Source organism: Rhamphochromis sp. 'chilingali', assembly GCF_963969265.1.
Source record: "Rhamphochromis sp. 'chilingali' genome assembly, chromosome: 20".
Lineage (NCBI taxonomy): Eukaryota > Metazoa > Chordata > Actinopteri > Cichliformes > Cichlidae > Rhamphochromis > Rhamphochromis sp. 'chilingali'.
The window spans coordinates 31,309,570-31,333,845 of NC_137947.1; the positions used below are offsets into that span (position 1 = coordinate 31,309,570).

The following is a 24,276-nucleotide window of genomic DNA, read 5'->3' on the forward strand; positions in this document are numbered from 1 at the left end:
CAGTGACCCAGTTAGACCACTGGTTTAAAACCAGTATATAGTAAATGTATCAAAGTGGTTTTTAATGTAGCTGTGCTTGTTTTAAGATTTGCAAACCCAGAAATGCCAATAAATGTGTTTATGTGTAAAACACAGCTGTGAGACACAGAATGTGTGTTCATGGGGGAGCAGTCATGGCTGATGAATGTTTCAGGTAAAAAACTGCGTTTGTTCTGCGTTACGTCCTCGGATGTAAAATCAGGAGTGTGTGTGTGTTTCCATGTATGGAAGCCTGCGCGTGCCAACATCCCAGCACACAGTTTAAAGTGAATCTGATGCATATAAAATGAAATTTTTAAAGTTCGACGTCTTCACGAGCTTCTCCTCAAACATTTACAGGAAGTCGTGTTTACTGCCGCAGCGCCTGTGACCTTTGACCTCTCAGACGGCGCCACCCCTCAGCGGCAGCGTGTCACGGTCTGGCTGGGGCAGACCGTATGTGTTGCAGAGGAGGACTCAAACGCAGACCAAAACGTGGTGTGGATTAACAAAACAAGCCGTTTATTGAGGTTAGCAACGAGGGTACAAAATAATAGGGCATCGGTGAAAACTAAACAATAACCTAAACTGGGTGAACTCAGAGGCGGAGCCAGACATTTGAAACACCCGGGGCTTAGCCCAAAGAGTAGTATGCATGTGGGATTTTTTTTTTTTTTTCTTTTGGGGGGGGGGGGGGGGGGGGGTGTAGAAATGACTGAAAGATTAATAGGCTCTGTTCAAAAAAGAATGACTTCATATAGGGAAAAATATATATCACATGTGCAGGACACCTTAAACTAGTTTTTTAATTAAGCAGCAAGGCAGAACAAGGTCAGGGCTGTATCAAGACACGAGGACTAAACCCCAATTCAACCAGACCCAGAACTGATCCAGAATTAAAACAGGACTACAACAGTTCAAAATCAGGACTACTGAGGACTTAACCAAGACAGAACCAGAATCAGAACTAGATGATAGCAGCACTAAAAATCATCATAGACCTGCACTACACTTATTTTTTAATTCTACCAAAGTCCACTATTTAGATTGAGAAAAGTTTATATAATTATTTATCCTTGTTGTGCAAACAAGCCTGCAGAACTTAATAAATACAGAATTTGAAAAATAACAAACCTAAAAAGAAACACTAGGTACGAGATACATGAGGACCTATGATACGGTGATACTTTTGGTAAACAACCATTTGACTAACATGTGTGTCTCACCTGCTCTTGTTCATCTGTTCTGTCCTCGTTCTCCTCTCTCTCCCTCTTTGTGCTGACAATCATCAAATATACAGTTGAAACCAGATATTTACTCTTCAGATAAAAACACTTTTTTAATTGTAACATCAAATCAGACTAAATGTTTATTTTTTTAGATTGATAAATATAAAAACATATTTGTTAACTTTAAGAGTAAAGAGAGAAACTATCTGTATTTCTTAATTGCAAATGGCACCAAATTGTATTCAAACTTGAGCCACATTTATGGAGCTCCACAGTTCTTTTCCTGGTGTTTTGGTTGATATCTCTTGATGTTCCCATGTCACAGAAACAGGCTCTGTGTTTTGCCTTATATGCATCCACAGCTGTGCCACCAATTTACTCACATGGACTCTACTAACCTATCAGAAGCTTCTTCAGCTCAGAATGGAATCGTCTGGAGTTTTCTTATTAATTAACAATAAATTTAGTGTACATGTACTCCTAAATTTGATGAAAGTGATAAAAATAGCTCTGTCTCTCTTTATTCTGAAATTTAACTAATTCAAAATATATTTCAATATTTATCTAAAACAAAAATTTACTCTAAATTGATGTTGTGCAGTAAAAATGTTTTATGTTTTCTCCCTAAAGTGTAAATATCTGGTTACAAATGTGAATATCCTGCTGTGTACTGAAATCCCTCTTGTTTTGCATAGAAATATACTGAACAACATACAAAGCATAATATATAAAATAACATTTACCTGAGTTTTTCTTTGAAAGAACCCTCGAATGTCCATTCTTATGTTTCAGTACATAACTGAAACCGATTTAGTCGGGGAGGGTAAGAACTGAAAATATGAAATAAACACACGTAAGCTAAGACTCTCTAAAAAAAATAGCATTTGTTCGGCTTTTCATTTCGCCATTTGTTGATTCACTTGAAGAGCAAGTAACGTAATATTGGTCAAGTGATCAGTTTGATATCAATCTTTCGTGATGCACCGTCATATTTACATTATTTGTACAGTACGAATGATTTGCTTTGGTACCTGGTCAAACTTAAGCTCTCCTTAGTATGGCTGGCTCCGTCTCTCCAACAGCGCACTCACGGGCAGCAGCTGCCCCGCCCCCTCGCTCAGTCGCTTAGTGCCTGAGCTCGGATCATACCAATATCAGGGGGGGATTCACGCACAGTCGTAAATTCCCACAGTGTGCACTATGTGCTTCGAATATTGTGTGTACTTTTTGTTTTATACAGTTGTCAGCCAGGCATCTAACTATGAAAAAATTACACTCCAAAATACCCCGGGCTTCTGACAAAACAACCCGGGCTTAAGCCCCGTAAGCCACCCCCCCGCTCCGCCCCTGGGTGAACTAATAACAAAACATGAAAAACCTTAACCATAGTGAACTGACATGGGTACCTGGAGATGAGACATGGATGAGCAGACGACCTGACAATGGCATGCAGAAAACAAAGGGCTTAAATACATACATGAGGTGATCAGGGGAAGTGGAGACACATGGGGGAAACAGCTGACAGACATAAACCTAATGACAGGACCAGGAGAGGAAAGCTAAATACAATAAACAAAGAACACATGACATTGTCAGAATAAAACAGGAAATACTAAAACTAAAACATGACAACACAACTTAACAGACCTAATATGTGATGAATAAATACAAAACCCCAAAACATAGAAAACCCAGGAACAATAACTGCCTAAACTAAAGGCAGATAGGAAATAACACAAACTAAATCACATAACAAAATGAGACAAATACAAACATGAACTCAGAGCGCTGGGTCAGAGACCCAGCCTGTGACACAGCGGGAAGCCTCCTTACGGAGCAAAACATCTCGCCGTTGCCCCAACATTATTAACCACAAGCCAAGTTGAGCTGATCAGCTGATCAGAGCTGTGGCGGTGGATGCGCCCAGCTGCTCGAGCCGCTTCGACCTCTGAAGTGATTAGTGGTCACGCAACGGGCATGAACGCAAATACTCAGAAGAAGAACAAAAAGGGGACGAAGAAGAGGAGGAAGACGAGTGAAGGAAGGCACGGTGGTTACCAGAGGATCTCATTGGTCTGCACGCTGGTTTCCAGTGAGCTCTTATTGGCTGCAGAAAGTTCCCATGAGCACACAGGGCTCTACGGGGGCGGAGGCAGAGGAGGGCGCAGAGGAAGGTCAAGCTGGCCACGCCCTCTTCCAGTGCAGAGGCCTTTAGCTGACCCTGGCTTACCCACCTGCCTCACCTCCTCCTCCTCGTCTCCTCCGTTCACTCCTCTCTCCTCATGTTCTCGCCTCCTTTTTCCTCCTCCTCCTTCTTTCCTACAGCTCTGCTTCGCTGTCCCATCACTTCCTGTTCCTTTCCCTTTTCTCCTCAAATCAACAACAGCAGCAAATAATAACTTTATTTATGCAAGTTTTCTTTGACAGACATGGAAATACTGAACCGGGATGTTCATAAAAGCCACAAAGTTACAAAAACAGTACAAATAACACGTGAAAAAGAACAGAAATGATAAAAACATGATTATAAAAGACAATAAAAGCCGATGAAGATGAAGCAGGATGAAGGAGTGAGGAAGCCCTCGGCTCAGGGTCATGTGATCTGTAGCCCGAGGTCAGAGTCAGCCATGTTTGTTTGTGCAGAAATAAAAATACAGAAATAAAAATGTAATCATGTCATCTGTTACTGCTAATCAGTGAAAACAGGTCCAAAGATGACCCGTCAGGTTCTGCAGGTTAAACACGCCGCTGATCTCAAACATGCCAGTGAAACGCTTTGTTGTGGGAATAAATACGGTTAAAATAAAGACGTCACATTTGAGCTGTCGTGGACGAGTGAGTCGGAGGTGGTCAGGGTGGATGGTGGCCCTGCAAAGTCCCACAGGTCGAGGTTCAGGTCGAGGTTCAGGTCTGGACGCCTGCCGCTCCGTCAGGGAACAAAAGCGTCGGTGTTTAGGTCGAGGAAGGCGGTGCCTTTACTTCAATCACTTACTTAAATGGATAAAACCTCAAAGCTTCCTCTGGGTTGCACGCTGTGAAACTTCCTCGTTGTGGCCTTTTTTATTTCCTCGTACTCGTTTCTTTCTCACAGGAACTTTTCATGGTTCTTGTGACCATTGGATGTCGGCACCGTCTGTCGCCTCGCTGTCATTTGGATGACGATCGCAGCTGTCTCTAATTTTTTACTACTGTTTTTGATGCTTTCCTGCGCTCATGTGGTCAAACAGCTGACGGACTTACAGGTGGACCAATCACGGTGCACCCACATTCCCTAAAAACACATTTCTATAAAGACATCCGTTCACTGAGCCGAGGTTTGTAGCTGACTGGTATTCCCGCCTCAGGTTGAGCATCTGTCCCCTGATATATTTACCACGGCTTCATTAATCCTTTAGTCTTTATCAGAATCTTTATTTTGAAAAAACACAAGGAAGGCATACACAGGAACTATCGATCTTATTAAAGTACAAATAAATGATGTACACACAATGTTTACAGTGTTAGTTGTTACCTGTGTCCTTGGCTTGCAGTTGCTGCTCTCCATAATAAATATCATTTACATTTATTTGTTGGAGAAAACATCTTGGGTTTTTTTTTTTAGTTGTTTTTAGGTGATTCGATGCTGTTTTATCTTGTTTTTGCTTTAACATAGGGCTGTTTTAATTTTATGTCTTATGTGTTTTATTTATTTAATTTGCTGTTTTTTGTTATTCTATTGTTTTAACTTATTTTCTGTACAGCACTTTGTTCCTGTGCTGGGTATTTTAAAGTGCTTTATAAATAAAATTGGATTGGATTGGATAAACAGTTTCATGTCATGTTTCGACCACATTTCCCACAATGCATTTCTTTCAGAAACACGTCAATAATCATGGAGCCCGAGGAGGCCGAAGGGCACTGAGGGCGAGCTCGTGATTTCCCCCCCTCCTGCATTAGTCTCGGTTTCACCTTTCCTTCCTTAGCCTGCTTCTATCCTCCACATGCTCCATGAACCTTCTGCTCCCCCCACGAGTCTTTACAGTCTTCATCTCATTTGCTGTTTCCTCCCTCCTGCTGTTATCGTGTCTCTTCATCCTCCCCCTCCGACCAACTAACCAACCATCCTCCCGCTCTACCATCCTCCACCTCCTCTCTTTGCGCACTCCATCAGCCGTGTCCTGCTTTCGTCCCCTCTGCTCCGTCTCCTCAGCGATGCCTGCCCTACAAACACACCATGTTCTCCTGCTTCATCCACCTTCTCATGTCGGTTTCTGTGTGTAAAAGTGAAACAAAACCTTTTTAATATTACAGAATAGGCCGATGTTCATGGCCATGATTCAATTATTCAACATTTAATCGTTATAATAAAACTTGAACATGTGAAGAGGGGAGATGCCGGGCAGGAGGGAAAGAGGAAGACCTCAGATGATGGAGGCAGATGACCTGCGAGTGAAAAATCCACAATTTCGACCACATTTGTGAATAAACAGCAGAAATGTTCAATTTGAGAAGCTAGAAGCAGAGAATCTAACGTCCCTTCACGACTTTACGCTCAGCCAAAAACCCAAATCTGTTGGTCAAATACAGTTTCCACGTCCCGCTGCCTCCTCTGTGGAGAGCTTCTCCTTCATCACCCTCACCATCCTTCAGCAGCTGTGAAACAGACCGCCATGTTTCCAGCAGTCCTTTCTGAGAAAGTTCCCAATAATCTGGAACAAACGGGATGAAACCGTTCAAGGATTAGTTTGGACGTTTAGCGCTGGTAGGGTTTTGGTGTTCCAGCGTGATTCACTGTAGCTGACAGCGTGAGGGAGTGCTCCTGATGTGACGACAGGTTCAGTCTTGAAAATGTTCATATTGTGACTCAGTGAAACCGTTGCATGTCCTCTGTTGGAGCCGCTCGGTTGTGGAAACGTCCGTGGACGTCGTAGCATGTCGGCCTGTCTGTCCCGGCAGTCTGATTGGTTACATGATAAAGAAAGGTGAATTATTACTGGAGGATTATAAAAGGATGAGGAGACAGACACAAACACGTCATGATGCACACGAGTGTAAAACCTGTTCGACAGCAGGAAATACAAATCAGCTGTTTTAGTGATCCAGGAGGAGTTTCTCCTGCTTTAGTTCCTGGTTTTACCGTCTTGTTCATGTTTTTGTGGGTTTCACCTTTTTGATTTTACCTGCCTACCTCAGCATCCTGCAGCTGGGTCCTCTACACGACCTCTGACCTCCATGTAACACGTCAGGTTCTGCCACTGACGTCTCCTGATGCTTTCAGTCAGACAGCAGCAGCTGATTCCACTTTTCTTCCACGTGGAGATTAAAGAGTTAAAGAAAGAAGGAGAAGAGCTTTCGGTTGGACTTTGGAAGGAAAAGATGGAAACCTGTTTGACGCTGATGGTTCAGAAACACTTTGGCGACGGTGTCCGAGCGAGCCGAGGTGACGTGAGGTGAAACTTTAACAGTGGCGGGGCTGAGCGGCGCAGAGGGATGACAGGATCTATCAGACGGTGGTGTAGCGAACATTTACTGTGGGTCTGCTGCTTTCATGGGATTTACTGAGAGTGAGACAAATACACAATATCAGCAGACATCAGAATCAGCCTTTAAAACTCATGTTTAATCCGATTTCACAGATTTGCAGACAGGAAACAAAAAACGCCCCCCCGCGCTCGCTGCCACCTGAAACCTCGGACAGTTTCAGATCCAAATGTGAAAAAAGCCTCTCCGACCTGCGGCGTGTTTCTGAGGAAGCGTTACCTGCGCCTGTCTCTCGGCCTGTCCGTCTAACTCTTGGGCAGGTTGTCCGTCTGACTGCCTGCCTGTTTAAATCTCGCCGTCCGATCGCTGCACACACCTGTCTGTCTCTCTGTCTCTTTGACTGACCGGCCGTCTGCCCGGCTTGACGCTTTCTTCTCGTTTCTGTCTCTTCGCTCTTCCCTCCCTGCCTGTCTGAGCCCCGCCGGCCCGTCCGTCTGTCCGTCGGCGGACAGTTAAAATCCGGCCTCGCCTTCCCTCCTGAACTCTTCGGCTTTTGGGGCGTAAAAATCAGAGAAAGTCGTCTGAACTTTTGCTCTCGACTCGTCTGAAACTGTCCAGTGTTCTCGCAGTTTCCCCTCATTCTGAGTGGAGCTGTGAAGATTTCTATTTGTCCGTTTGAGGTGTTTTCTGAGTGAAACTCTGACCTTTGACCTCCTGCTTGTAAAGCTGGAGCCCTGCAGCTTTTTGTGCTTCCCTTTCAGAGGAGGGTGTCGGGGAAGGAAACGGAGATTAAACCCGGACAAACGAAGGTGGTTTTAAAGAAACAACAGAGTTAATCGGCGGAGAATGAATCCTTTCCTCCCGCTTTTAGCTACTCTGTGAGGTACCAGCTATAATCCGAGCTGGTTGAGGCGACATCCATCACTTTTCACCTCCTCTCTGATGGAGGAAGTGGGTTAAAAATGGCTGACGTCTCAGGAGAGGGTCAGCTGGAGGGAAGGCGGCTGACTTTAACTGTAAGTCTGGAAAACCTGCAGACGTTTGCGTGAATGCAGACGGTCACAAGACGGGAAGGAAGGAACGATGGAGGGCGAGGAATGTGCAGCAAACACACGGTCGAGATGAAGCACGCATAGGTAATAGAGCGTGAAGCCACGAGGTGAGGATGAAGAGCGGGTCAGGATCGCCCGCCTTCCTCCACCTCCTGTGTTTTCTTGTTTCATAGTAGGAAAGGAAAGCTGGGGGGAGGGAGGCTGGGCTGCAGAAAGCGAGTGACGGTTCGGAGGGAGGGAGCAGGGGGCGGAGTCAGAGGGGAAACTGGCACTTGGGTGGACCACTCAGGCGGCGGCGCTCCACGAAAAAAGAGAAAAAATGCCTGAAATCCTGCAGAAGATTGAGATAATTCTAATTAGAAGTGACTCTGCGTGCCAGTGATCCATGCAGACGATTAGTGTTGTCACGAAACGCTGCGGACGCTACTGAGCATGCTCGGTAAGTCGGGCAGCCCCCACATCGACAGGCTGTTTGGCGAAGGGAACGGAAGGTCACGTCGCAGCAGCGAGCGCTCCCTCAGCACGCTCAGGGTTGCCTAGATTCTGCACGCGATCTTCACCGGGGGGCGGGGTGAGAGCGGCGCCGCGGCTGCCCGGGTCAGAGCTTCTTTTTTTTTCCTGCGTTGTTTGTTTGAAAATACTGCAGAACAGTTTTGCTGCGTTTTGGCTGCTGTGCAAGTCGATGCCCTTAAAAAAGCCCACTGAGAGTTCAAGGCCATAGGTCGCTGCCAAAACCCGACGACCGCCGCGTGAGCGATTCAACTCCAACGAATGAAAGCTCGAAAGAAAACACGGCTGGCAGAAAAAACCAAACTGACGTGTCGAAGCCGCTCAAACGCGCGTTTAACCTTTTTGCTTTAGGAAACGAACCCCTGAAAACTTTTCATAGTGACACGAAGATTAAAAGTGACGCAGAACGAGCAACTTTAAGTGTCAAAACAACCAAACGCGATCTTGAAAGAACCAAAGTGAAGTCTAAAATCTCCCAGATTAGGAGTTTAAAGACCGAATTTAAGGTTCACGGGAGCCTAATCGTGCCATTAGAGCAGGTCTGAGGTGTTAAATTTAGAGATTCGAGGACTCCAGGATGTTTGGTACAATCACAGCTCGTTAAAGCAATTTATGGCCTTTTGTTAATCCTTTAAAAGAAATCAGTTATCTTATTTTCTCTTTACTGTTCCAACATCTTCTGATCATAACAAACTAACTACGAAAATGTGCAAACGATTAAAACCAGAAGAAACGTGTTAGAATATTGACGACAAAAGGACAATTTGATGTTTGATGAGCAGAAACCTGCTTCTTCTTTACTGTTTTGCAACAGTAACAGAAATGAGTATAAATGAGACAATATGTGTAAATACTGAGTATCAAAAAACGACTGAGTGGGTATTTTTTCATCATGTTGTGAGCAAGTGAGTCATTTGTCAAAACACAGGAGCAGGAAGTTATTTAAAGCCGCGTCTTAATGGGGTTAAAGTGTGTTGGTGCTGTTTTACATTCGTATGTGTGCGATGGAGGGGGGTTGGCTGCTCTACATTCCTGTTGTGTGCTGTAAAGTCTAAAATCAGCTCTGAACGTTTCTCTGCAGAGGACCAAGAACAGTCACACAGGACGTCTTTGTCTTCATTCAAAATCACATTTAATGGCAAAATTGTATTAGATGTATAAAAAAATGAGGTTCCTTATTATTATTTCCATTTATGCAAAGACTCGCAGGCTTTTCTCCGGTTTAGTTCCCGTTTCCTTTTTGGTTAAAAGAAAGTTAAACTTCAAAAATTTTAAACGTAATTAAAAAACAAAACAGAAACTTAACTTTTTTATTTTATTTTTATTTATTTATTTTTATTATTATTATTTTGTTACTTTTGTAATAAAAATTACAAAATGTTTTGCAACAATCACAATTTCTGCCATAAAATATATTTTTAAATTTTAAATAAATGTACACATTTGTAAATTTTGTGTACATAACATTTAAACTGTTAAAGTTTTATGTTGCAGATTAATGTTTTTTAACTTCATTAACATTTACATGTTTTTTAAATACCTGTTTCACCAACAGCTATGAAAAAGTCAAACAAATGTGAAACATTTCAGTAACAAATATTCTGTGTTTATACAGTAACCTCCTGATATCTGTGGATATAGCTGAGTACAGGTAAAACTGTTGTTTTTCCACAATGACTGAACATCTGCAGGTGGAGATGTGCCAGGCTCCGCCCACAAAAACAATAAATAAATAAATAAATAAATAAATGAGGTAAAAACAATATTTTACATGAATTCTGCAAAGTGAAAAGGTTAAAATGAGCGTTTGTTTTAAAATCAGCATTTTCACAAAGTTGGTTTATTTTTTTATATTCTATTTTTTATATTTTATATTCTTTTATATATTTTATTTTTTTGTTTCACCAAAAGCAACTTTTTAAATATTCAAATTTCAAAATGAAAATCAGAATAAAACAAAAATAATTTTTGAACCATTTCATTTCTTTCAGACCTGAGATTGTTACAGACATGATTTTTTCTTTTTCTCCATTTGATTTTACCTGCTGCATTCACACAGTGCTGCCTTCACTTGCTGCTTGGAAATCACCACATCCTGACAGCCAGAATCGTTGGTGTCTAATCAAACAAACCGATACTTCCAGTTCTTTTTAAACCCTGAAACGCGTTTATGATTCAGAATAACTTGTGTTGAAGTTTATTTCCTCCAGCTCTGACTTTTCTTTCCTGATTCTGAAGATATTTTGAGACATGACATAAAAGACTAAAACCATCTGAAGCTGTTACTTTTTTAAGTTTATGGATTTCTTTACACATACGAAAAGTATTAAATACAAAATTCAGTTTAAAGAAGTTACTTTTTGCAACAAAATTTCATCGCTTCAGAAATAACTTCTATGTATGCAAATTAGACTAAAAACTGTCTCCTCAATACGTCAGCATGTGTTCACCTGAAACAAATCAAAGTATCATAGCGGTGCTTTCTTACCAGCACGCCTCCTCCTCGTGTCCTTGTGGCGTTTCTCATCCTCGGGGGGTGTTGTCATCTTTTAAAAAGCTGCACACCCATCCGGGTGTTTGCAGCTCTGCACACGTCAGTCATAAACAACAACAACGATGTGGCACAACCTGTTAGCGTTAGCTGTTAGCTGTCCGTCTCAGTGCTCGTGTTAATGACGACGAGCTCGACCTGAGGTGGGTCTGTGCTCACATGACCCGCTGACGCTATAAAGGTCGTTTGAGGGTTTTAATCATTCGCTTTAATTTTAAATAAATCTGAGATCATAAACTCTGCTTCTAATTCTGCAAAACCCACTCATGAAAACTGTGGATTATTTTCTTCTTCGGTTGGAGCCGTTTTACTTCAAAAATATTCGCTACAAAGAAACAACAGTCCATTTTACAGGTGATTCTAGTGTGTAAGAGCAACAACGTAACAATGAGTCTGATGTAACAGATTCTATTTAAGAGAGTAACAGTAATCTGGAAAAAGTAACAATAGTGTAAAAAAGTAACAACCCTCTGAAAAAGTAACAAAGTCAAACAAATAATGGTCAGTTTGAACTTTAATACTTTAATATTTGAACTTGACCTCCTGCTTGTAAAGTGATAGATCTTTCAGCCCAATTCTACTTTTTCTGCATAATCCATCATACAAAATGTAATCAAATGGAAAAGTCTCCTTTTAAAACTTGTTTTATTAGTTTTAATCTTTTAACTTTATGCATCAAGCAAAAATTTAATTATCTGCAACATTCTCTGAGTTGAATAAATTAGTTTAACATTTAAACCTATTTTCTGCACATTCCAGCACATAAAATAAAATATTTTTTGTGTTTACACTCAGTCTTTCAAATAGATGCAAGTAAAACACAGCAGAAAATGAATAAAGTCAAAGACTCAGCGGTCCTGTTGCTCTATTTTCACCTGTAAAGCAGGACTGGGGGTAGGCGGAGGTTTACCCTGGTGCAGGTGTGCTGCGGTCAGTTGAAGAATCCGCGAGTTTCTCTGTGAGTTTCCCATTACCTCGTAGCTACTCGGTGCTTGTCGGAAGTTTAGGGGTTTTTTCGCTGTAAAAAGTTTTCTTCCCACGCACAGCGGACACTAATGTTTTTGTCACTTTTTATGGAATCAAACTCAAAGTAAGGTCAGTACTTCCACGCTTTAAACGCTGCACGCTCATACTCTCTCCCACAATCGATATATGATCCACTGTTGATCTGCACACAGCTGTTGTCACTAACGTCGCACTCGCTTACGTCACTGTCATGAGACATTCTCGCAAAAAAAATCACGGTTTTAGTAACGCAGTAACGCAGCGTTCCTACGGGAAAGTAACGGTAATCTAATTACCGATTTTGCAATAGTACTTACTTTACTCGTTACTTGAAAAAAGTAATCAGATTACAGTAACGCGTTACTGCCCATCTCTGGACACACCGCCGTCTCCATCATCCTCCGGCTGTGTTCTGCCCGGTTACTGTATCTCAGTTTAGGTTTCCTGTCTTTCTTGGTTCATTCTCTTGGTAATTCAGCAAAAAAGTTGTGTTTTAGTTAAAATGCCTATGAGTCTGCATGTTGGGCCCGATCCTCTCCTGCCTCGCACCATTAAAGATATCTGTTGATGTTCTGAATGTGCAGGAAGCTTTGAACTTCTGAGCTATTAAAATCCAGGGGTTATTATTTTTGACCAGGTACCACAGATATGCACATTTAAGGAAATTACTTTCCTAAGCAAAAACATAGATATAAATAATTTCAATTTCTGTAGCACAAACTTTGACAGCTGTAGAATGGTGCTTTATAAAGTAAGACTACAATAGTGGAGAAAAAACCCAACTATCAGATGATGCTGGGAGCAGCATTTTGGTGATGTGGGGAGGAAGAGACCTCCAGTAAACCCCAGGATGGAGCAGTAAGGGTTAGGGGAAGAGAAGAGAGAAAGTAGCCTGATCAGACAGAATTATCAGCTTTTTTACTCAAATTAATGCGTAAAAATTCACCAGGATGCAGGAAAACTGCAAAAACCCTCCATTCATGTGTCCCCTCAGTGCTCAGACAGAGCTTACAGTTTGCTGCTACAGAGAAGAACAACAGTGTCTGTGTTTCACTGTCTGACTTTTATTTGCTCAAACTGACAACGATGGACTAAAGATGTGATATTCCACCTCCCAACTGTGGGTTGAAATAACAGACAGCAGACGTGTGGAAGTCGCCCTTCCTTCATTAACCCATATTTATTGCCTGTGCAGCAGCTCGTTCAGTGGAAAGAAAGCGGAGGAGCCTCAAGCTTTAAGGAGACGATTTCTGTTTCAGTCCAAGCAGCTCGACTTTGTTTCAAACATACACGTTACCCAGAGGACGTCAGCTCTCGGTCGTTACAGCCGCGCAGCTGCACGTCAGCACTTTCAGAGTCTGCAGCAGGGAAAGTCTGAGTGTGTAATATGTCAGCCTATATGTTGTGCTGTTCACACTGTGCCCTGAGCAGTTTTCATTATGCAGCCTGTGCACAGCTCTGACTGTCGAGGACTAAAGACGTTGTGGAGGTTCAGCCTTCATAGATTTACTCACACATAGTTCCTGTGTGGACCGCATCCTCAACGCTGCCGCTCGTCGATCGTCCGCCCACTTCGCGCTCAGTGTTTCTGTTTTCGCAGACACTGTGTGGTAAATAAAGGGCAGCAGAGCGTGGCAGAAACTAGACACCAAAGTAGACGCTGTTTGAAACCTTGTCTCACTTTTTAAATTTTCATCACACACTTTGTAGTCAGCTGCCAGCATCACGTCCCCCGGTGACGCCTCCAGCCTCCAGCGCTGATATTTACTAACAGACGGCACAACGTGTCGGGTAATTAAAGATGCAGGATGGATGACGTGACCGGGTCTACTCAGCAACGAGCAGATGTTTTACCTCAAAGGAGTTTTGTCTCATATTTCCAAACTTGAAGTGAAAAACTTTATGTTCTGACCACTTCATGAACCTTCCACCAAATCAGAAAAATAATCTTCATCTTTTTCACAGAGCACTCTCCCAATGTGATGCCGCTCACTTGAGTTTAATTCAACCCGAGGACAGTGAGGAAGAATGCTGGGAAACAGCACATGAACAGCACGCCGGTATCAGCAGGATCCAGAGTAATGAGCATCAAATGTCACTTACTGAAAATCAGTCATCGGTGCAGCAGCGATCTTCAGTCTGAGCTCAACGAATGAGAACTTTAGTTTTGTTTCCGGTCACATTGATCCTCTGTTTGTGGATCAAACCAGCAGCTTATCTGATCGTTTCCTCGCCTTTGCCTCTGCGAATTTCACACAAAATCACTGACACTCGCTAAAATTTGTCACTCCCGACTCTTCACATGCTGATTCTTGGTCAGGACCTCTTGGCATCACAGTTTAACCTCTTTAGTGTCATTTTTACAACTTGCAGTCCAGCAGGCCTCAACAGAACTCCCCAAAGATTTGAAATAAACTGAACCAAATGTTTTTCTCAGTGCCATCGCTGACTCTACAGAGGAAACTGAGGAGAAGCTTGTTGCAGACTTTAGATGTTTGCAGTTTAACTTGTGGCGTGAATTATATTCAGATTTATTTATACAGTGCCTAATCACAAAAACAGATTGCCTCAAGGCGCTTTATTTTGTAGGGTAAAGACCCGCAGAAATACAAAGAAAACAGAGAAAACCCCAACAATCATATGAGCAAGTGCTTTGGTGACAGTGGGAAAGAAAAACTCCCTTTTAACAGGAAGAAACCTCCAGCAGATCCAGGCTCAGGGAGGGGCGGGGCCATCTGCTGAAGCAGGAAGTTAGCGGCCGTCCAGGTCTTTATGTCTTTAAGACATTCCTGCAGTTTAACTCATTGGTGTGTGTTATCTGGCTTCATGGACAGATAGAGCTGGGTGTCATCTGCATAGCAGTGTAAATGTATGCTATGTCTGCTAATGATGCTGCCTAAGGGAAACATGTATGATGTAAACAGGATGAAGCTGCAGGTACTTCAGCCTCTTAACATCTCAGGATCTCGAACTTTCCACTTCAAGTGAAACATGTAAACGTGTTAATGATGTCCAGCGTTGTTACTGTAACGTCTGCATGTCTGTACATTTCATGTTTTGCAGAGACGAAGCGTGGACTGGCGTGTTGATTTCACACTTAGTTGTGATCCCGGGTTGTGTAGTTATATTATGTATTTGAACATTTTTTTTAACAGAATAACCGACTTCAGATGTGAAAGTGTTGATTTAGAACTGTTAACCAAATGCAACAAAATATTTTAATACATGTTTTTATCAAATATATTTACTTAATTTTCTTACATCTACTGTTTTAGGAGCAAAAAATATAATTTACAATGTACAATACAGGAATTGTATTAAACAGTTTGCATCAAGTCTAATTTCCTGCAGGACTTCGTGCTGCTGAGTGCGTCTGTCCTGAAGGGTTTTCTGGATCCGTCAGGCGTGAACGGGCGAGCAGCAGAGACGTCTGCCGGCTCGTGTTTTGATATCTGAAACCGTCGCTATCAAACAGATTACGGGCAGAAATACCTGATGTGACGGCAGACAAAAGAGAATCAGGTATTAACACGTGTGACATCAAACCCGAGAGGCTGAGAGCTGAAGAAGATTACAGGCTCCAGCCTTCAACACAAAACTGTTTGTTGCATTTATGTAGAGATGTTTGCTACTTGTTGTCCTCGGACAGGACTGGCCATCATTAGAGACCCACGCTGTGTTTATTTCAGTCACACATGTTCCACTGTCATGATCAAATGTAGGCACTGTGACAGAAGCAAGTTTTATTAACAGAAATCAGAAGCAGAGTGCTATACGTGGGACAGTCACAGGTTACAGGTGCGCACTGAGGTGGCGAAGCATTGGATGGGACGAGCTACAAGCTTGGAGAGTCTACTGCAGTGGAGAGCGATCGGACAGGTGAGTTTATTTTTTAGGGTTGAAGGAAACAACAACAGCAGATGAACACAGGAGGAAGAAGAACTCAGGTAAATACCAAGAACATGTAGTTAAGGATGAAAGCAGGTAGAGCCTAAACTCATTACTACTGTGTTAGTACTAACGATCTGTACGACAGAGACGGTCCTTAAATACTCAGCAGGTGAGCTGATGGGCGTGGCAGGACTTTACAGACGTGGCAGTAACAAAGCAGAGGCTCACCAAGCTGCTCCAGATACGACGGGACCTCGCTGCCTGCTCTGCATTCAAAGAAACGTGGCGGTAATTAGCCGCCATTGCTTTGGTTCGGTCAGTTTGAAGGTTACTCAAAAGAAAAGTTCTGCATGAAAATGACATTTTTACCAGATGTGGTGAAACAGATGTTTGACCACATGTCAGTTCACAGCTGGATCCAGGAATCTGTGGAAGGGTTTGTGTATTCTGAGATTAGGCAACATGTCCTCAAAAATACTGAAATGATCAGTCCCAGTCCCAGACTGGTTTCTCTGACACTAACCACAGCTGTCTGTGTCGAACTGCCCGACCGGTGAACTGACGGAGGGACGCCTCGTGCTAATGTCGGAGATGCTGTGAAGTATGTCCCTCCCTGGCAGGGACCTCACATCTGTATCTGTCCGCTGTGACTGGATCAGTCTGTTTGTGGAGAATTGCAGACACATTATTAACAGCTCAAAAACAGGATGAAGGCTGTTTGAGAAGGAGTCACCTCCCCGCCGCCGCAGAGCGAGGCGCTGACACTTCCTGTCTGGGACCTCATTGATCCCATCGATGAAGAGGAGCGGCTGATTAGCGCTAAGACGCTCGCAGCTTTGATCAGACTGCAGTTATCATTGTTCAGACAAACTGGATGATTCAGGGGATTTAAGTTTGTTTTAACTGATTCAACTCTGGTTGAACTTTAAACTTTAAACTGCTTTTAAGCTTCCCGTTAAATTGGATTGAAGCTCTGGGAGGTGTGACCTCTGACCTCTGGCTTCCTTATTATTGGTTTCTTGAGATGTCTTCGTCTTCCTCACACAAAGAAACCTGAAGACTTTAAACAGCATCTTTCAAATCGTCACGCTGAAGAAAATCTGAACTGTTTTATCGACACATTTACAGTTTGTTTGTTTTTTAATCATTTATCTCCCTTTAATGACTCATCATGTGTAACTCTGGCTATAAATAAGCTAATAACCGAACCCACCTTCATGTTTCTGCTGTCACTGATAAATATCGCTTCTCTGCACCGGAATGTGTCTTTTCAGACTTTTATTTTAAACCAAATGCCAGAAAAGTTTTCCCTCTGTGTTTGATCACTTAGAGAATCACGCGCCCACAGAAACCATGCAGGCTGGGATCGGCTCGCTCAGGTTAACACGCTGCCACTGGCTCGTGTGAACATCTGATCTCCTGCTTTGCACCAGTATAACAAAAAACCACAGCAGCCGTGCAGAGAGGCTGAAGGAGCATCGAGTTGGGAAGAGGAAGAGTTACATCGGACCCAAAGCATTCAGCTGTGTCCAGGAACACGAGTGAAACTCACTTTCGTGTAACTGCGCATTCGCCATCGCAGCCTACGGTGACTGCGATTGGCTCGTTTGGTACCGACGTTTTCTCCTACACGTGTCACGCTCGTGTAAATGAACCGTAACATCACGGAGACTGGACCCTGTGGTGGAGGAGAAGGTTAAGCTGATGGTTCATGAAGATTTCGGATGAGATTCGCTGGACGGCCTGGATGACAGGCAGCCTGAGAGGGGGAACACAGTGAAGCTGATTGGCTCAGAGAACTCAGGCAGAGAGTTTATTGGTTAAAAAAAAGTGTCGTAATAAAGCAGAACAGAACTAACGAAGCAAAGCTGGAATGATGGCAGAAGAGATCTTCCTCATTGAGCTTAATTAAAATCTTCATCTCTATGTGAGGCTCGTGGCACCACGCCTGCAAAGGTGGATGTTTCAGTCTGTAAACCTGGAAAAAACGCCGGCCGATAAATAATCCCATTTCATTTTGGAAATATTTCACAAAGCAGCGTGAAACTCTGCTGCTCATCATTTTTTTCCATAATTATCTTTATTTGAGCTGAAAGACTCGATCAGATCAGAGCGAGGATAAGCAAAGGTTGCTTGACTCTGAAACTTCAAAATAAAAGCCTGTCATTTAGCTTTGATTCTTTGAGGGAGTAAAAGATTTGAAATGGAGCTTATAGGTTTCATCTGATGCTGTTTTAGATTTTCTGTGTGTGTTTGAGCCGTGAAGGCTGTGAATACCTTTGAGTCACAGTAATCCACCTGCATGAGGGCCGTCTGTCCATCTGTCAGCTTAAATCCTGCTCAGCTCCAGTTTCAGCAACATGTTCACTCGATCACACTCTTCAGCACTTCAGCAGTGCGACCAGGTTCAGATCAGAAATAACTGAAAGGAAGGTCTGATGTGTTCTTTTTGCACTTTATCTTTCAGGACACGGTTATCTCAGCCCACAGCAGCAGGCTGAAAAACCATCTGAGATAATGTGAGTGAAATCCTGGATATCAAACATTTGTTCATGTTTGAACTTCACTGTTGAATCATGTAGGTGCACATCTGCAACCCAACGGCTCCTCGACAACACGAACATCGGTGATGCAAACTCTGCGTCTCTCACATCCTGGATCAAAGACATGACAGCCAACACTGAGGAGGTCAAAGGTCAGTCTGCATGCTTTAGTCATCTCATCAACCCAGCTGCAGCTCCTGACAGCTCAGTATTGTCAGTGTTGGAAGGAGGTGACTGTGCGTGACTCACTGGAACAAACCGTCAGAGTGAGGAGCTCCAAAATCAAAATCAGCTGAGAGGAATCTGCAGGTTCTGATCTACACGATGGAAAAATCTTATATGCTGATAATTAATTTTCTGGCATCATAACTTTGTAAAGTCACAATGTGACAAAGTGGGTGAGAAGACCATTTGTCTACATTCTTAGTTAACATTCTTGTTTTGATTTAACCATATTTCACATGTAATCTGCAATAGGCAAACATCTACTATCCCGGGTTTGTTTATGTTCTGCACTTTTACAGATTATATAATATAACATCTTGGTTTAAATCAATTCATGCAAGTTTGTTAAGTTAACATGTTATTTATTTCAACTGTTAATTTGTATTGTTTGAACTTACCTTTACCTACCTGTCTTCCAGAAGCAAAAGGAGGAAATGTAGTTCTACTTCCTGCTTTATACCTTCTGGGTTCATCTGAGGTCACAGGAAGAGACCAAGGGCAGGAGGGGAAGAATTCTTATAATTTAATAAAGTTGATTTTAAAGGGTTTATAAAGAAATAGATTTAATGTTGTGATATGTATTGATTACACCAGAGTTTATGTTGCCAGTCAAGAGGAGTAGTAGAGGATGAATATAATCATGTTCATCTCACCTACCTACTGAATGGAATAGTCCAGAGGAGAAAGTGTTTGATTAAGGGGACTATTTAAGCAGACGAACTCAGGTGTTTCAGAAGAAGGGTTCAGGTCAGTGTAGCTGTGTGCAGTTTGACCTTAATTTCCGTTGATTTAAGTTCAGTTATGTTTATTTGAATTGAGTTTATTATAGAGTTGAGTTTCTTATTTGTTTCTTTGTAAATATTCTTGGGCCACAGAATGGTGAATAAATCACTTGCTACACTGGACAGCATCAGTCTCCTGCACTTCTTTGACCGCTTAAGTCGAGTCCTACCACACACAATTACACATTTGTACCAGTAAGCCCACCTCTGTCCTTTAAGTCACTTCCTGTCTTATTTTGAAGGGGTGTTTCTCCTCCTTTGTGGTTCCGCGCCCGGTCCTCGTTACTTTGAGGCCCTGGACACTGAGAGTTTCCCATGCCTTGGGATAAGGACCCTGGATGTTGCACAGCTGTAGGCGGACTGGGACAGGGAAGCGTCTCACTCTCTGTGAGGAACCTTCAGGAATGGTGACGCTGTTTGTCCAGATATCTGATTGGTCAGTAGGGGGTTCGTACCTGCGCTCCTTTTACCTGGAACATAAAGAGTTCTGCAGCAGGCATAAGAAGTGAGCCCAACAGCATCACTGAAACCAGAGTTAAACCTGACGTTAGCCGGGTAAGCTTTCGTGTTACTGATACACTGATACGACCCAACAGGAAGTGTGTGCTCTGCCACCAATCCTACACCAGCTCTGGTTCTGGGGAGTCTTTTACTGATTCGGGACCTGTGAGTGTGTCAGTGTGTGTTGGGTGTGACATCACTCGCTCAGGCACAATTACATCATTAGGCACCCTCCTCCTCCTAGCCGCCCCCCCCCCCCCCCCCCCCCCCCCGGGGCCGTCCCAGCTGCCAGAACAAGTGAGCAGACCAAAGTGCTGCGCTGACCTAAATTCTCCCAGAGAGACTCCTCTTAAAGCTGCAGGGACACAGACGCACTCTGAGACAGGAAGTCAGAGACCGAGACTTCCTCCGTCTCAGATGTGTTTAAGGATGAAATACTTCTGAGGACAGGAAACACCTAAACACCTGTCCGAAGAGCCCATAAATCAAAGAAGAGAAGCCTTTTCTCTGATAGCAGTGAAACATGAAATACACTAAAACCCACATTTGTGTGTCAGTCGGCCTTTTTGACTTCATCTGATGTGTGAAATTCTCACGAAATCTAATCCACTGATTCAGGTTCCCAAAGAAAAACAGCCGTGTCACTTTTATTTCCTCACACCTGTTCAGGTGTCCACACAGACACAATGTCCACTCTGAGTGGAAGCGATCATTTTGATCATCACATTACTTTTGTTTCAGTTCATTGCTGGGTTAAGTTTGCACATCAGATTTGTTTGGTTTTATGGCCCCGAACTACTTTCTAAGATTTTACTGCTGAAGGAGGTCGAGGAGAACTAAGCATGTGACACAATGAGCAGGAGAGCATGGGGGGGCAGGCGAGGAGGCCATGCTGCAAGTCGGCTACGAGCTAAGCTAAGCTAGCGAAACAGTAAAGACAGTGAGTGAAAACTTTAGCTTTAAATCAGGTAGTGAGTACACAGAGAGTGTGCTTCAGAAGCACGTGAAGATTATACTATGAAATAACAGGTTATCTATAAGCTTTTAATTAGATATCTATGCAGATAAGCTACACAAAACACCACTGTGTGTTGGAACAGGAACAGGAAGTGATACTCTAGCGCAGAGAGAGCGAACACCACCAATTTAATTTACACAGTGAGGTTTGGGCACCAAATGTTTGAGTCTGCTTGTTTACTCTAAAAATCTAATATTTCATAAACGTGGATTTTTGATCTGTGCCGGGTTGAAAGTCTCACTTTAACTCAGACACTAAGTCCCGTCTCCTCAACTGCAGCACGGACATTTTGGTTTCAACATATTTGCTTCCACATCACATGTGACATGTTTGTACAAACATCTTTGATATTAACGTTTGTGATTTTCTTCTGTTGCTTCTTCTTTTATATCATTGTAAAAGGAGATTAACACAAACTGTTTCCTCAACCTAACCAATGATGTTTAAATCAGACTAAATAAAACTCAGAAGATAATGGATCCATGTGAGAGTTAAACTCCAGTTTTCTGGTTGAAGTCTCGCAGATTTATCATCATCTCGACTTCGTCGGTTAAACTGTTAGTGCGCGACGGTAAACAGGGTCAACACTAAAAACAACCCACAGATGGATCTAGAGTCCACGCTAATACTACCTGATGCTGTCACACACACATCTGACAATCCTAGTTCCTGATTGGTCTAACCTCTCGGTGGTCAACGGTAATAACACCCCCCCAAATCCTGACGGACACAGTTCCCTCACCCGACTCTGTAGCTTACAGATTGCAGGAGTGCATAAAACGGAGCAGTTTGGGGTCATTATTTTTGTTACTGTTACCATCATGACTGGTGCACATAACTTGGTTTCTCAGTGCTTATAGTAACTTGAGATTCATTTATTGAGTTTATTTCATTGTCCTGACTGTAGTCTGGGCACCTGGCTGATTAACATACAGGTGGCCGCATGTCTGTTTTTGGTGTTTGTCTTGATTTTGTCATCTTTACTGAAAAACTAACATTTTGTAGTTTGTTTGTTTTTTAATCAGTTACAGACTTTAAAGGAACAGAGTATCTACGGGTCCTCAAAAAGCAACAGAAGGTCATAAACATCATCTTAAATTCAGTTTGCATGGCTCTGAAATGCTTTCAGTCACTTTATTTAAATCAAAAGATTTACAGCTCGATTGGCTGTGATTTAAAAGAGGTGATGGTAACAGTTGGCTAATAAGATCCGTTAGCTAACCATTGTTGCTCACATCAAATAAAAACATTAATATATAAAAATGCCCAGGTGACTTACACCCAGCAGGCCTCCGGGTTAACAATGCGACAGTGAAGATGATGAAGGAGGCCACGTTAGCTTTTACGTCTATAAAACATTTCTACTCTAACTCAGGACTCACAGTGTGTTTTTTAATCACAGGCCTACCTACGTTCACTCTCACACTCCAGTAGAGGCATCAGGGGTCACTCGAGGTTCAGCGTTTTGCCCAAGGACACTTTGCACACAACCCACTCGACCCTCTGATCCCCCTCTGCCCCCAAAGCACAACAACCAATGACAGCAAGCATAACTCGGAATAAAGGTGGAAAAATGCTAACAAGGCAAACTTTGCTGTGTGTGGATGCTATTTCAAATTTACTGATTTAATTTAAACTCAGACCACTGAAAAAGTGTAATATTGATCTCATTCACTGAGTTTGTTCTTAAATTTCACTTTTAACAGTGTAAAAAAACAAGCGTTAAACTTATCCACAGGTATGAGATATGTGGATATAAAAGGAAAAATAACAATACTGTAAATCTACTGTGATCCGGAGATGGCTCAGGCTAAATGCTGGACTATCATAATATCAATATTACGATTATTGTGGCAAAAATAATTCATGATAAATGTATTTTTACAATATCACAATAATTAAAACATATAAACTGCTTTGTTGTGTTGTGTCTCGTTTTGTGTTGTTTGTAACAAAAAAGAAAAAATTACATGTTATTACTGTGTATTAATAATGTTTAATTTATAATAATAAAAGTTTAGTAAAGTGAGGATTAACTTTACAAAAGTGTACAAAAAGAAGAATGACTATTATTTTTTTAAAACATCACAATACAAAAAGAATTTACAAAAACATTATTGTGATTTTTTTTTAGTGCAAAAGTCAAATTCATCTTTAACTTCATTGTTTGTGTCTAATTTGGAACAAAAACCCTCCAAAAACAAATAAAAAGAATTCACAGCAACAACATTATTGTTTGTGTTATAAAAAATTATCTTCAAAATTAGATTTTTATCTTAAACCTGAAACGTCTTTACCAATAACAATAACACGACACTACAATTATTGCAAAATAACTTATTCTAATGATATTATTGTGACACAAAATATCACCGTAGTGTTAATCTTTACCTTTATTATGTGTTTTTTTTCTCCGTTTGTTTTGGAAAAGTGTAACACTACAAAAAGTCACAATAATTTTATAAGGTCGTCTCAGTAAAACCGACATTTAATCTCTTTAAACAAATGTTATTCTGTTAACCTGCTGAGCTTCATTCTTTTCTCCATTATAATAATTTTGATATTGTTCAGTGAATTTCAGGTTCTGAGAAAATAAAATGTTTCACAGCTGCAAAAATAAACACAAAGATTAGAATCTACATTTACACTCACGTCTGAATTCTGTTACATTTTTATTTTAAACATCCATAAAACACTAAATCTGCTTTAATCAAACTCCCATTTACATTTGAATTTCCTCTCATTTTAGTCTTTTTTTTCTGAGTACAGCTGAATGAGCGGCTGAACACACACACACACACACACACATCATGTGACTTTCGACTCAGCAAAGCCCAGGCTGTGTGTAAACTGACTGGATGCACTTTTTCAGACTGAACTCAAACAACAGAGAAGAAAACAAATCATAAAGCAGCTGAAATAAACCTGGAATCATCAAATCATGAAAACTGGCCTGTTCAAAGTAAAAGTTATGGAGCTAAAGAGTCAGTTTGAAAACCCTCCTGTTGACATCAGTGTTAACACAGAGCTGTGAAGGAGCCTCCGCGCAGCCGAGAAAACAGAAGAAAGAAATGTATAAATATGTGAGTGTGAAGGCCAAACGTTCAAAATGAAAGAGGTAGAAAGACACAATAATATTATTAATGACCATATATCTATATATATATTTATCTATATATAAAATTATCTATATTACTGCAAGTAAACCTGTTTTTTTCAGACTTTATGCACAAAACGTTAAACATTTCTGGAAAAACCGTGGGGACAAAAAAATCATAGAAACATAAATTAGGCCAATAAACAGGCCTCATAATAACCCTAAAGGAACCAAAACGGTCAAATAAGTCACAATACAACTAAAAACTGCAGTTAGCATGACTAAATCATTTATCAAATAATCAATTTAATACTAATATCAAATAAAAATATCTTCCAAAAGCTCCCATGTGATAAATGCACACCTGACTTATGATTTAGTAAATAAAAATATA

The 24,276-nt window shown here is 41.7% G+C and overlaps 1 long non-coding RNA gene across 1 annotated transcript; it reads right to left on the reverse strand.

The window, feature by feature from the left end:
* Nucleotides 1-3,522: 3,522 nt before the first annotated feature.
* On the reverse strand, nucleotides 3,523-10,911 carry LOC308388370. Its single transcript, XR_013970086.1, has 3 exons — nucleotides 10,758-10,911; nucleotides 6,415-6,532; nucleotides 3,523-6,183 (listed from the first exon to the last, which is right to left on the reverse strand). It is a non-coding gene; the product is annotated as an uncharacterized lncRNA (long non-coding RNA).
* Between the last annotated feature and the right edge of the window lie 13,365 nt (nucleotides 10,912-24,276).